This window comes from Macrotis lagotis, chromosome X (assembly GCF_037893015.1).
Source record: "Macrotis lagotis isolate mMagLag1 chromosome X, bilby.v1.9.chrom.fasta, whole genome shotgun sequence".
Classification (NCBI taxonomy): domain Eukaryota; kingdom Metazoa; phylum Chordata; class Mammalia; order Peramelemorphia; family Peramelidae; genus Macrotis; species Macrotis lagotis.
This window is the reverse complement of record NC_133666.1, coordinates 576,022,143-576,036,250: the sequence shown is the minus strand read 5'-3', so window position 1 is coordinate 576,036,250 and position 14,108 is coordinate 576,022,143.

Below are 14,108 nucleotides of genomic sequence, written 5' to 3'. Positions count from 1 at the left end.
TGCTGAGAGGAGCTGCTTCCATCAAAGTTGATCATCTCACAATGTTGCTGTTAATGTGTACATTGTTCTCTTAGTTCTGCTCCCTTCATTCAACATTAGATCCCACAATTCATACTATGCTTCTCTAGAGTCCTACCATTTATGATTTCTTACAGAACAATAATATTTCACATAGTATTCATGTACCATAATTTGTTTAGTCATTCCCCAATTGATGGACAACCCCTCAATTTCCCACTTCTTTGCCACTACAAAAAGAACTGCCATGAATATTTTGGAACATGTAAGACTTTTAGCATTTTTTTATGATTCCTTCTGGATACAGGCCTAGAATTGGAGTTGCTGAGTAGGGTAGATTTTTAAACCTAAGTGGTAACGTGTCTTATTCCCTCACTGAGCCAAATATATTGGGTAGAATTTACAAAGTGTTAATATTCTCTCTTCTTTCCTTCTAAAATTATAAATTTTGTTCGTCTTCACCTGGTATAATTTATCATTCAAGTAATATTAATCAAGTGTCATCAATTACAGCTTGATTATTTGATATATTTGATTTGATTATTTGATTTGAGATATTTGATTTGAGATGAAGTCACTGAACATCAACAACAAACTAAAGCTCTCTTCACTGACTTTATCTCTCTTATATTTTAATAAGGGTAACTAGGTGGTATAAAGGATAAAAGGCCAGGTCTGGAGCCAGGAAGACCAGAGTTCAGATTTGGCCTCAAACACTAATTGTGTGTCCCTGAAAAAGTCCCTGTTTACCTCAGTTTATTAAGCTGGAAAATGATCTGGAGAAGGAAATGGCAAACTAGTCCAGTATCATTGCCAAATTGGGTGACCCCTGTTTCCAATGGAGTCACCAAGAGTAGAATATGACTGAAACAGCTGAGCAGCAACAATCAAATGAGATTGAGACTTTGATTGGAGGCAGGCTCTGTTACCTTTAGTTTAGGGATAGATTGTCCAATGTGTTAGGAACTGAATAATAGAGCATGAGAGAAGAATGACTCCCCAAAGATCCTATTCCTGGTGGCTTTTGATATTCATTAGAGTCAATATAATCTTACAATTGAATAAAACAAATTGGCTAGAGAAGTAGAGATTCTAAAGGTGAGATATATAAAAATCTTATAAAAATAAATTTCATTTGAGCAGGGATTGCATTATAGACATGGAAAAGAGCTAGTGAAAAGATACAGAGATGGAATGTTATGTGAGTAATAGAGAGAAGCCACTTTGACTGGATGACTAGGTGGTGATGAAGGGGAGATACAGTGGAGTCATACATATTGAATCAGGAAAAATGGGTTAGAATTTTGTTGTGAAGATCATTATAAGCTAAACAGAATTTGGGGGCAATTAGAAACCACTGATTTGTGTTCAGTAAGGGAGTTGCACAGTACCTGCAATATTGTACTGAATTCTGGGCATAATACTGGGGATAATATTATCATGCAGATATAAAAAGCATATAGAGTGGACAAGTTGCTACAGCTAATGCCACATAAGTATGGGTTGTTAAACTCATTAAAAAAGACTTTTGAAGTGGGAAATGATAGCTATCTTCCAATTTTAGGAGAGTTTTCTTATGAAAGAAGAATTAGGCCTATGTTGTTTGGTCCTGCATGACAAAGCAAAGAACAGTATGGTGGTGGTGAGGGGAGTTCAAAGAGTCAATTTAGGCTTAAAATCAAGAAAAGAAAACAAAAGAAATCTTAATAACAATTGGAGCTAGAATGTTTTGCTTCAGGAGATAGTGAGGTTTCTTTCATTAAATGTTTTCAAGCACAGGCTTGTCTTGTCTATTCTTTATCCAAGGTGGTATAATTTTTTGAAGAATGAGACATTAGGACATCTAGGTAGTGTAGTGTGAACCTGGACAAGTCACTTAGCCCTGAATGTCTCAGTTATCTCATCTGTAAAATGATCTGGAAAAAGAAATGTCAGACCACTCCAGTATCTTTGCCAAGGAAATCCCAAATAGGTTCATAAAGAATCACACATGTTTGAAAAATAACTAATCATCAATAGGGCATTGTATTTATCTTAACTAAATTTTGCTTTATTAAATTCATTATATTATCTAGCTTGAGGCAATGTAGTATAATGTAGTATAAACAGATGTCCTTCACATTTCAATGAACTGACTTCATCTTACACCTCTGACACATCCTAATCTTTTAAATATTTGTTAAATATTTGTTACTCTCTAAGACTATAAATTGAACAGAAGTTTATAATCTTTATTGGTAGATAAGATTATTCACTTGGAGGCTCCTTCTACTAATAAAGTCATTGTCCAGTTTTTATTCTATATCCAACTATTCAAAAAAATAAAAACAAAATGAAAAAATGAAAGCCCCAGGTGATTCATTTGAGACCTCCCTCCAATATTTCTTAATCCAAAAGATTTTAGTTCCCTCTGTCAATTATTCATTATTTATGTTAAAACTTGTTTGTTGGGGCAGCTAGGTGGTGCAGTGGATAGAGCACCGGCCCTGGAGTCAGGAGTACTTGGGTTCAAGTCTAGTCTCAGACACTTAATAATTACCTAGCTGTGTGGCTTTGGGCAAGCCACTTAACTCCATTTGCCTTGCAAAAACTTAAAAACAAAAATAAAAAAAAAAACTTGTTTGTATGTACTTGTTTGTATGTTGTGTCTCTCCCTTTTGCTTATAAATTCTTTGAGGGTACATACTGTCTTTCCTCCTCTTTTTGTGAATTTTACAGTTTTGTTTTCCCCAATTACATAGAAAAGCAATTTTAACAAACTCCCTTCCTCCCTCTCCACTCCCACCATTAAGAACACAAAAAATTTAATAGAAATTATATGTGAAAAAAATTTCCATATTAGTTATGCTGTAAAAGAAAACAAAAGTGCACACAAACACAAAAAACTTCAAGAAAAGTAAAGATAGTAAAAAACTGTGCTTTGATTTGAATTCAAATAACAACAGTTCTTTCTCTGGAGAGGGCTGATATTTTCTATCATAAGTCTTTCAAAGTTGTTTTAGATTATTATATTGCTGAGAATAGCTGTCATTCACAGATGGTTATCTTATAATATTACTGTTACTTTGTACTTTGTGTCAGCTCATATATGCCTTTACAGATTTTTATGAGAACATCCTGCTCATCATTTTTATAGCACATTAGCATTTTTTAATAATCACAAAATATAATTTGTTTAGCCACTCTATAATTGATAAGCCTCACCTTACTTTCCAATTTTGGGGTGTTTTTTTTAGGTTTTTTGCAAGGCAGATGGGGTTAAGTGGATTGCCCAAGGCCGTACAGCCAGGTAATTATTAAGTGTCTGAGATCAGATTTGAACTCAGGTACCTGACTCCAGGGCCGGTGCTCTATCCACTGCACCACCTAGCTGCCCCCCCCCCATTCTTCACCTCTAGGAAAAATATGCTATAAATATTTTTGTACCAGATAGATCTTTTTTCTTTCTTTTTTTTGTCTATTTTAGAATACAGACCTAGTAGTGGTATTGCATGACTTTCTAGCCCTTTAAGCACAATTCTTAATTGTTTTCCAGAATGGTTGTATCAGTTCACTACTCAACCAACAATGTATTATTATTATGTCATTTTTCCCATATCACCATCAGCATTTGTCATTTTGCTTTTTTGGTTCTACTGATCATTCTAATAAGTATGAGGTAGTTCCTCAGAATTGCATTAAATTGCATTTCTCCAATCAACTATGTTAGAACATATTTTAATATGATATAGGTAGCTTTGACTACTTCATCTGAAAACTATTCCTATCTTATGATCATTTATTAATTGGGGAATGACTCTTGTTTTTATAAATTTGACTCAGCTCTCCATATGCTTTAGAAATGAGAATTTTATCAGAGAAATTTGCTTCAAAAAATGTTTTTCTGTTGATATTTCTAACTATTTTCCTCCATCCTATACCCCTCTTCATTTGTTACAATCTCTGTCTCCTTTCATACTGTCCATCTTCAATTATCTTTTGCTTCTGTGTAGTCCTTCCTCTGATCTACCCTTCCTTCTACCATCATCTCCTTTCTTTTATTCTTTTCCCCTTCTACTTTCCTAAAGTACAAGATAGATTTCTATACCCAACAGAGTGTGTATGTTATTCTCTCTTTGTGACAATTCCACTGAGAGTAATGGTCATTCCCCTTCGCCTTCCCACTTCCCCCTTCCCTTTCCCATAACCATACAAATGTTTTTCTTGCCTCTTTAAAGAAGATAATTTACCCAATTCTACTTTTCCCTTTCCCTATCTTTTAGTACATTCCTCTCATCCCTTAATTTTATTTTTTTAATTTATTATCCCTTCATATTCACTTACATCTGTACCCTCTGTCTATGTATACTTCTAACTGCCTTAATAATGAGAAAAATCTTATAATTTGCAAGTATCATTTTCCCATGTAGGAAAGTAAAGTTTAACTTTAAGTCCCTTGTGACAATTTCTCTTTCTTCTTTACCTTTTTATGCTCCTCTTAAGTCTTGTACTTGAAAGTCAAAATTTCTATTCAGCTCTGTTCTTTCTTTGAAAGTCTTCTATTTCATGGAATATCCATGTTCAATCCTGAAGAATTAATACTCAGTTTTGCCGGGTATGTTTCTTGGTTGTAATCCTAGCTCCTTTGCCTTCTGGAAGATCATGATCCAAGTCCACCAATCCTTTAATGGAGAAGTTGCCAAATTTCATGTTATCCTGACTGTTTCCACAATATTTTCTTTCTTTCTTTCTTTCTTTCTTTCTTTCTTTCTTTCTTTCTTTCTTTCTTTCTTTCTTTCTTTCTTTCTTTCTTTCTTTCTTTCTTTCTTTCTTTCTTTCTTTCTTTCTTTCTTTCTACAATATTTTCTCTTGGACCTGGGAGCTTACAATTGAGCTATAATATTCTTGGGAGTTTTCATGTTGGGGAACTTTTTCAGGAGGTTATTAGTGAATTCTTTCAATTTCTATTTTACCTTCTAGCTCTAGGGGAAAAAAGGGGGTAAATTTTCCTTGATAATTTTTTGAAAGTTAATATCTAGGCTCTTTTTATAATCATGACTTTCAAGTATTCCAAAAATATTTAAATTCTATCTAAAGGATCTATTTTTTTTGTCTCTTGATTTTTCAATGAGATTTTCTACATTTTCTTTCATTCTTTTGATTTTAATTTATTGTTTATTGATTTCTCATAGTCATTAGCTTTAATTTGCTCAATTCTCATTTTTAAAGAATTATTTTCTTCAGTGAACTTTTGAATCTCCTTTTGACCAATTTGAATCTCCTTTGACCAATTCTTCTTTTTAAGATATTCTTCTCCTCATTAATTTTTTGGACTTCTTTGACCATTTGGCCTGGCCTAATTATTAAGGCATTATTTTCTTCAGTATTTTCTTGTGTCTCCTTTACCAAACTGCTGATTTGTTTTTTTTCTCTCTCTCTGTTTTATTATTCCAAGAATTGTTTTATTGCATTATTTATAGGTATTCAGCAAGGTGTTTTTGGAAATCTCTGTCAAGGTCCTGTCTTTTATCTGCCATCTTGGCTTTATTTGCTTTTTGCTTTTTCTTCTAGTCCCATTGTCTAATTTGATAAATATTCATTGATTATTTTATTTAACTTGACTTCAAAATTGAGCTTGTTATTTAAAAAGTAATTTTCATTTATTATTTCATTTAATGCTTTCACCAACCCTTTAAATAGGCAATTCAAATAGTTGGAAGATCCATTTTGCTAATATGGAAACTGAGACTCCTAGAAGGTAATTGGCTAGTGTCACACGACTAGTAATTATCAGGACTGACTCAAAAATTCAATGATCTTTTCTCAAAAAAAAAACACTGCAAGATTCTCAGAGTCATAAAGCTATTAAGCTAAGATGCCAATTTTTGCGTATCTTTTCCCTCGGATCTATTATATTTGTGGATCCTTAAGAATTGCTGCCTCAGCAATGACCAAAAACTACTCAGAATGAATATTATCCATAATTTTGTTTCTGTTCATTTGTTTCCCTTCCTTCTGTTCCTGCTTTTTTATTTGCCTTCCCCCTTCTATCTTTAAGCTTTTCATTCTTTTCCTTTTTTTTCAATTTCCTTATATTCTTTTATCTATCTTTCCTCCCATCCATCTGCTGAAAAAAAAATTGATCAAATGATCAATATTTGTCTATGTCAGAGGAAAGGGTTTTTGAGAGAGAATAAAATATATTTTTAAAAATGTGATTAATTTGGGGTAGTTCTAATTTTGATATTTATACATTTAAACATCCATTTCATTGTCCAGGTTAAAGGAAGACTGAGTATGGTTTTATGGACAGTGAAAATGATTTCTCTTACTGTCTTTTTTCATGAACTTGTTTCTTTCTATTAGAAGTTTTGATGGAGCTTAACTAGACTATCAGGAAAAATATAACAAACTTGGTTATTCACCAGTTTCTTCATCCAGATCATCAGAATAATCCTGGGTCAATTTCCCTAGATCTCTGTCAATTCTGGGAAAGTTTCTAGAGTCCTCTGGTTATAGTTGTCCTAGATTTAAAAAGTGAAATACTATTTTAAAAAATGCAATTTACTGGCAATCTTTTCTTGTCCATAGTTGGCCTAGAATTTTCCAGTAAGATATAACCTTTATTCTTTCTTTAGCTTACTCATGAAATTAAAATTTTTTTTGTTGTTTCTATATACACAGTTTGAAGAAACATGTTGAATGTGCCTAAAAAACAAGGAAATTTCCAACACTTCTTCATATTAAATCTTTTTGATTAATGTGTATTCCAATGTCATAGAATCACAGCAGTGAACTGTAAATGATATATGGAGAGCCAAACACCTGCCACTTCCTAATGTGCAGAGAGGCTCCTCAAAGCACTTTTTGCTGTCTGACAAGTAACAAGAATATCTTGCATTGATAAAAATGCCTTTCAACTCCAAAGATTCCAAGTACTCAGCAAGCTGCAGATGAAATGAGATCACATCAATACAGCAGGATGCTGTGGCAGTTGGGGCCTTTGGGTTAAGGAAGGAACTGGCAGAGGAAATTGTTTATTTAAACCTGGAAAAAACTCAGGCAAATTGTCTCCCCTCTATCAAAAGGTACCTTGGAGATGATCTAAGCTATTCTAAGCTGTCAATTTCATGGGGGCAGGAAACATTTCTTAATCTCAACATAATGAATGAAAGAAAAGATGATTGAATGAACATCCTAAAGCCAATATTTAGTCTCTAGATTTTTGGGGAGATTTATCATTCCCTCAACAGATTCTGGGCACATATTGTGAGAGATGAATACACTTCATTGTTATCACTCTGTATAAAATATGGGGCAGCTACATGGATGGGTAGATAGAGTCCCAGGCTGAGAATCAGGAAAATTCATATTCTAGAATCAGAATCTGGCCTCAGACAGTTACTAATTGTGTGACAGCCTAAATCACTTAACTTTATTTTCTTCAGGTCCTCATCTGTAATAAGAACTGCAGAAAGAAATGGAAAACCAATTTGGAAAGCCCCAAATGGAATCATGAAGAATTGGAAATGAAAGAAAACAATTGAACAACAATTATAAACAATAGTTGTTGATGAGGATGGGATATAGATAAGGGGGGGCGTTTCTATGAAGGTTAATCCAATTTCTGAAGATAATGGTTTCACACATGATATTTCAAATTGAGTTTAAGATAAATATATGTACCAATAAGTGAAGCAAACCATATCTACTTATTTTTGGTAACACAACTGTATGCTGTTCATTATTTATTTGGAAACTCCTCTCTGTTCTTTGAGGCAAGTTTTATAGATATTATTATTCTCATCTTATAGATGAAGGTACTGAGAATAAGAGGAATTGGGTGACTTGCCCAGGGTTGCACTGCTATCTGAGGCAAGATTTGAGTTGTGGTGTTTTTTACTCAATGGTTCAGTAATACATGCTCTCTCATTAGAAAATACAGAAAACTATATATAGTCATGGAGGGATAATGATATAAATGAGAGATAAATATGTAGATAAATATCAAAAGTATAATAATTTTATTTTTACCACAAATCAATATGAGAGGGATTCTGCCCTATCCATCTTAATTGATTTCAGTTTTGAATTTAAAATTTCAGTTTGAAATTTAGTTTCAGAAGGTATTAAAGGTAAGCCACAAAATAAAAGCTTTGTCTGCATCCAGATTCCTTTTTGTCTATATTCTGATTCCTTTATAATGCAAGAAACAGACTCCAATTGAATAAAGAAGGGAACATTTGCTTGGGGGGAGAAAGCCAATTAGCCATGCCCTTGAGGGATTTGAATACCTAAACCCTGAATGAATTCCAGAATTCAGGTGTTTTAGTAGGAAAAGGACCAAGAAATCATTTGGAGAGACCCCAGCAAGAGGAGAATAAAGAATTTCTATCTCCTGCCCCACCTAACATTGACCAGTTAGTTTTGAACAGGGGGCTACTAGAGAAGTTAAAAACTTTGCATTCACTGGAGGGCAGAGACATACACTCCAGATAGACTTAACTAGAGCTAATAGTGTATAATGCTTTAAGATTTACAATAGGGCAGCTAGGTGGTGCAGTGGATAGAGCAATGGCTCTGGAGTCAGGAGGAGCTGAGTTCAAATATGACCTCAGACACTTAATAATTACCTAACAGTTTGGCCTTGGGCAAGCCACTTAACCCGATTACCTAGCAAAAACTAAAAAAACAAAATTTACAAAGTATTTTGCAAATTTTAGCTCATTTTATCCATTCTGCATTCCTGGGAATTAGGTCCTATTTTTATTGCTAAAATTGAGGCAGTTAAGAGATTAAGTAATTTGCCTAGGGTCATAGAGTCATTTAGTGTCTAAGGCAGGACTTCAACTCAAATTAATGATACTAATACTTTTCACAATGGCAGCTAGATGGAACAATTGATAATTCTATGTCTAACACTATCAATTGTTCCATCTAGCTGCCATTGTCAAAAGTATTAGTATCATTGATAATAAATATTTCCTTTCCAATCTTTTTTTCACCCATAGTTTCATTCTCTGTTTTAGGAGATGAAAAAGGAAAGCAGCAAAGTTCACCCAATCTATTAGGTGAATCAGAAATAGAAATAATCTCTTCAGATCACAGATTTATTTAGAGAACCACAAATTTGGATTATATTGTATTTTCTTATGTTGTTGAATATCTTATTATGTAACAGACAATTGGAATTTTATCTGAAATTTTTCCCTTTTATCTGTTTATTTTTTCATAATATCCATGTATAACTCTCCTTTAATTTATAACTTGTGTGAGACCTTGGGCAAGTCACTTAAGCTTTCTTAATTTCATTTTCCTGGTTTTTGAAATTTATATCTTGGGTTAAATGACCTCTGAAAATTTTTTGAATTTGAAAAAAAATTCTTTTTTTTAATTAATTCTAAATTAATAATCCAATGACAGAAAACAGCATTCTTTACAAGTTAGCCTATTCCACTTTTGGAGAGAGAATGTGAGCGATTGAAGAATAAATGAATGAAAAGGTATTCATTTATTCAATGAGTACTATGGATACAAATAAAAAAAGGAGAAAGTCCCTGACCTCTAAGAGCTTCTTTCTCTAGTGTCAATAGTTGTGACAGGTAGAACAAATATGTAGGGAAAGAATTATTTAACAATATTACCTGGGGAACTTGCATAGCAATTTAATGTGAATATAGATATAATGTGAATATAGGAACTACATCATAAGTGTCTTCAATCTAAACCACTGATAAACTCTTATGATTTATGAGATTTTTCTGCAGCTCATGGAAATGAAAACATGAGTTATGTCATCTGCTCATGTGCAGGCCTTATTTGAGGCAACCTGTGTGTACAGTGGACTCCTTTTATGTAGGCAATTAGTCCTAGCAACCTCTTGAAACTTACCCCTCAAGCAGTGTGTCCTTAGAAGGATTACCTTGGAATCTTTAATGACAGTGAATCTTGACTTTTCAATACTTCTGGGCTAATTAAACTTCGATACAAAGAACTGAGACAATCCTTGTATAAATCAATTATATTTTTCTTTCTCCTTAGAGTCCTCCTGATTGAATATGTGAAGTTCTTCTTTCCTCTCTGGTCTTTCTGCTTCTACAGGAAGATTGTACCACATTATATATATTAGACAATATTATATACATCTGTTTTTCAAATAGATTCCAAAAGAGAGAAGGGAAGAATCTTCTACTGATGTAGTTAATATGAAATTATAGTACCAAAGAAGAAGGAAATTTTTAGATTCATCATTACACAAAATCAGGAATTGATTTTCATCACACACCCTAAGACATCTAATAGGACCTAGGATATTTACTTACTCATTGGCATTGCTTGGAATGATCATAAACAGACATATCACCATGAAGATAATTGCAGTTGGTGTGCAGACATCTGTTACCAGGATGAAGTAGAAAAATTCATTGAGGAATCTGATAATATCCTCCAAAGTATCTCTACATATATCATGCTCATCAATCACTTCAAAGAAAAGAACATAAACTCCACTTATTATCAGTCTTTTTCTCAAGACTTGGAATCTACTTTGCCTCAGCACAGACTCTTAATGTTAATCCTTTCTACTCTATGCTCCTTCTGACACTAATTTTATATTTTCTAGTAGCTTTAGTTAAAATTGCTCCAGTCCTATTTTCTAATGTCCTGGAAGGCATCTCTCTATAATAGTTAAATGTTACTATCTGGATCCCCTCTAAGTATGGGATTCCAGAAAGTTTCTTCAAATCTTATAAACTCCACAGGTCACCTTTTATCTTAGTCAAACTCCTTAAGCTTCTTTTTTTTTTAAGGTTTTTTGCAAGGCAAGTGGGGTTAAGTGGCTTGCCCAAGGCCACACAGCTAGGTAATTATTAAGTGTCTGAGATGGGACTTGAACCCAGGTACTCCTGACTGCAGGGCCGGTGCTTTATCCACTGCGCCACCTAGCTGCTCCCCTCCTTAAGCTTCTAATGGTGTAGTTTCTTTTACTAGGGAAATCAGAGAACACATTTGTTCCAAGCAAAAGACACCTAATCCATGACAAAAATATAGGACAAGAAGGATTTCTCCCATATATGTGGGGATACACAACAGTCACTTTGCCAATGAAAAGGAGTATATACATAGGAGATATGTAGGTAATGTTTGTACTTCATTTTCGAAGAAGACCACCAGATCAGGGAGGTGATACCATGACAACACCTAAATTAGATTTGAGTGAGGTGGTGTTGTGCTAAGTCACTAGCCTCACTTTTTCCTCCAGAACCATCTGGGTCCAGTGACCAGAGATGCATCAGGACCACTGGAGATGGCTCTGGATGTGAGTCAGTCAGAGTTAAGTGACTTGCCCAAGGTCACACAGCTAGTAAGTGGCAAGTGTCTGAAGCTGAATTTGAACACTCATCCTCCTGAATCCAAGGCCAGTGTGCCACCACTGTGCTATCTATCTAGCTTTTCTTGTGAAGATAGAGAATAAGATACACACATAGGAAAAATGAATGCTCAGAAAATGTTTAACTAGGGGTACTCAGACCTCAGAGGCTATAGAGTATTTCTATGATAATGTTATTATGTGAATCTCTACTGGGTATCTCTATTGAATGTTCTCTACTTCTTTCTGGGCATCTTCACTCTGTGCTATGAGTCTCTTCAGATCTGGTTAATGTTTTTGATTGGACACCCTTCATTCACTGTTCACCAATTACATTGAGCTGCTGCTCCTTATTGATATATTCAGATCCTTAGTGGTTATATAATTTTGTTGTTGGAGCATCCTGAGAAATATCCAGTCTTTCTGTCCATTTTGTAACTGAACTTTCATGCTCCATTTCTCCCAACTAGACAGTGAACTTCTTGTGAATAAGGAAAAAATACAAGCAAGTATGTACTAGGTCATGTGCTAAGAATTTACAAATATTATATCATCTGAGATGACTCAGGAGGTAGATGTTACAATCATCTCCATTTTTCAATAGAGGAAACTAAGGCAAAGAGAGGTTCAGTGACTTTCTTGTTTCTCATGAAAAATTTTATTTATTTTGAATTTTACAAATTTACGCCCATTCTTGCTTCCCTCCCCCAACTCCCCACAGACGACAGTTAGTCTTTACATTGTTTCTGTAGTATGCATTGATCTAAGTTGAATGTGATGAGAGAGAAATCATAAGCTTAAGGAAAAAAAATAAAGTATAAGAGATATATAATAAGGTAACTTTTTTTTTTTCTAAATTGAAGGTAATAGTCTTTGGTCTTTGTTCACAAAATTTCCACAATTCTTTCTCTGTATACAGATGGTATTCTCTATCACCGATAGCCCAAAAGTGTCCCTGATTGTTGCACTGATGGAATGAGCAAGTCCATCAAGGATGATGATCACCCCCTGTTGCTGTTAGGGTGTACAGTGTTTTTCTGGTTCTGCTTATTTCACTCAACATCAGTTCATGTAAATCTTTCCATGTTTCCATGAATTCCCATGCCTCCTGGTTTCTTTTTTTTTGTTGTTAATATGACTTCATTTATATGTTACTAAAATATTCTTGTTCAAGAGTAAACATAATACCCCTCCCCCACAAAAATATAGAGCTTCATGAGAAATAAAGTAAAAGAAAGAGAAAAAAATGTGTCCAGTCTGTGTTCTGATACCATCAGTTTTGTCTTGGGTGAATCACATTCTTTATCATAAGTCTATCACAGATGTTACTTCCAGATTTTTCCACAGTTGCTGTTGCTGATTGTAATTCCCTCCATCCATTCCTCCCCACTACCATATATTATATTTACTCTCTCCTTTCACTCTGTCCCTCTTGTAAAATGTGCTGTAGGGTAGCTGTGTGGTAGACTGGCCAGAGCAGCCAGAGTGCCAGCCCTGGGGCCAAGAGGCCCCAAGCTCACATACCACCCCAGAGACCCAGTAACCACTTGGCCCCATGGTCTTGGACAGGCCACCCAATCCCAGCACCTTGCAAAAAGTTAAAAAGAAAATGTGTTATATCTGACCACTCTCCCTCCATGGTCCATCCTCTTCTCTATCACCCACATCCCCCTTCCCTCATTCCCCTTCTCTCCTTTTAACTCTAGATGACTATACCTATTGAGTGTGTATGGTGTTTCCTCTCTGAGCCATTTCTGATGAGAGTGAAGGTTCCCCCTCACTTTACCTCCTTCCATATCATTGCAAAATAATATATCTTTTATATGTAATATCTTAGCCTATCCTACCCCTCCTTTCTCTTACTCCCAGTACATTTCCCTTTTGAGCATTGACTTCTTTTTAACAATATATTAGATGTTCAAATTCAGCTCTTTCCTGTCCTTCATCAATAAAAGCTCTTTCTTACCTGCTCTATTAAATGAGAAGGTTCATGTGAGTATTATCAGTATCATTTTTCTATGCAGGAATGCATGTAGTTCATCATCATTAAGTCCCTCATATTTTATCCTTCTCATCCACCCTCTCTATGCTTCACCTGAGTCCTGTACTTGAAGGTCAAACGTTCTGTTCAGCTCTGATCATTTCAACAGGAACATTTGAAACTCCCTGATTCACTGAAAGTCCATCTTTCCCCTGGAAGAGGATTTTCAGTTTTGTTGGGTAGTTCATTCTTGGTTGCATTCCAAACTCATTTGCCTTCTGGAACATTATATTCCAAGCCCTACAAGCCCTTAATGTATTTGCTACTAAGTCCTGCATGATCCTGACCACAGCTCCATGATATTTGAATTGTGTCCTTCTGGCTACTTGTAATATTTTCTCTTTAACTTGGGAGTTCTGGAACTTGGCTATAATATTCTTGGGGGTGGGTTTTTTGGGGGGATCTCTTTTTTGGGGGGGATTCTCTCAATTTCTATTTTGCCCTCTGCTTCAAGGATATCAGGACAATTTTCCTGTAGGAATTCTTTAAAAATGAGGTCAAGGCTCTTTTCCTCATCATGATTTTCAGGTATCCCAATAATTTTTAAATTATCTTTCTTGAATCTGTTTTCCACATCAGTTGTTTTTTCAATGAGATTTTTCACATTTTCTTTTAATTTTTCATTGTTTTGGTGTTGAAGTATTGTGTCTTGATTTCTTGTAAAGTTATCAGCTTCCTTTAGCTCCCTTCTACATCTGAAGG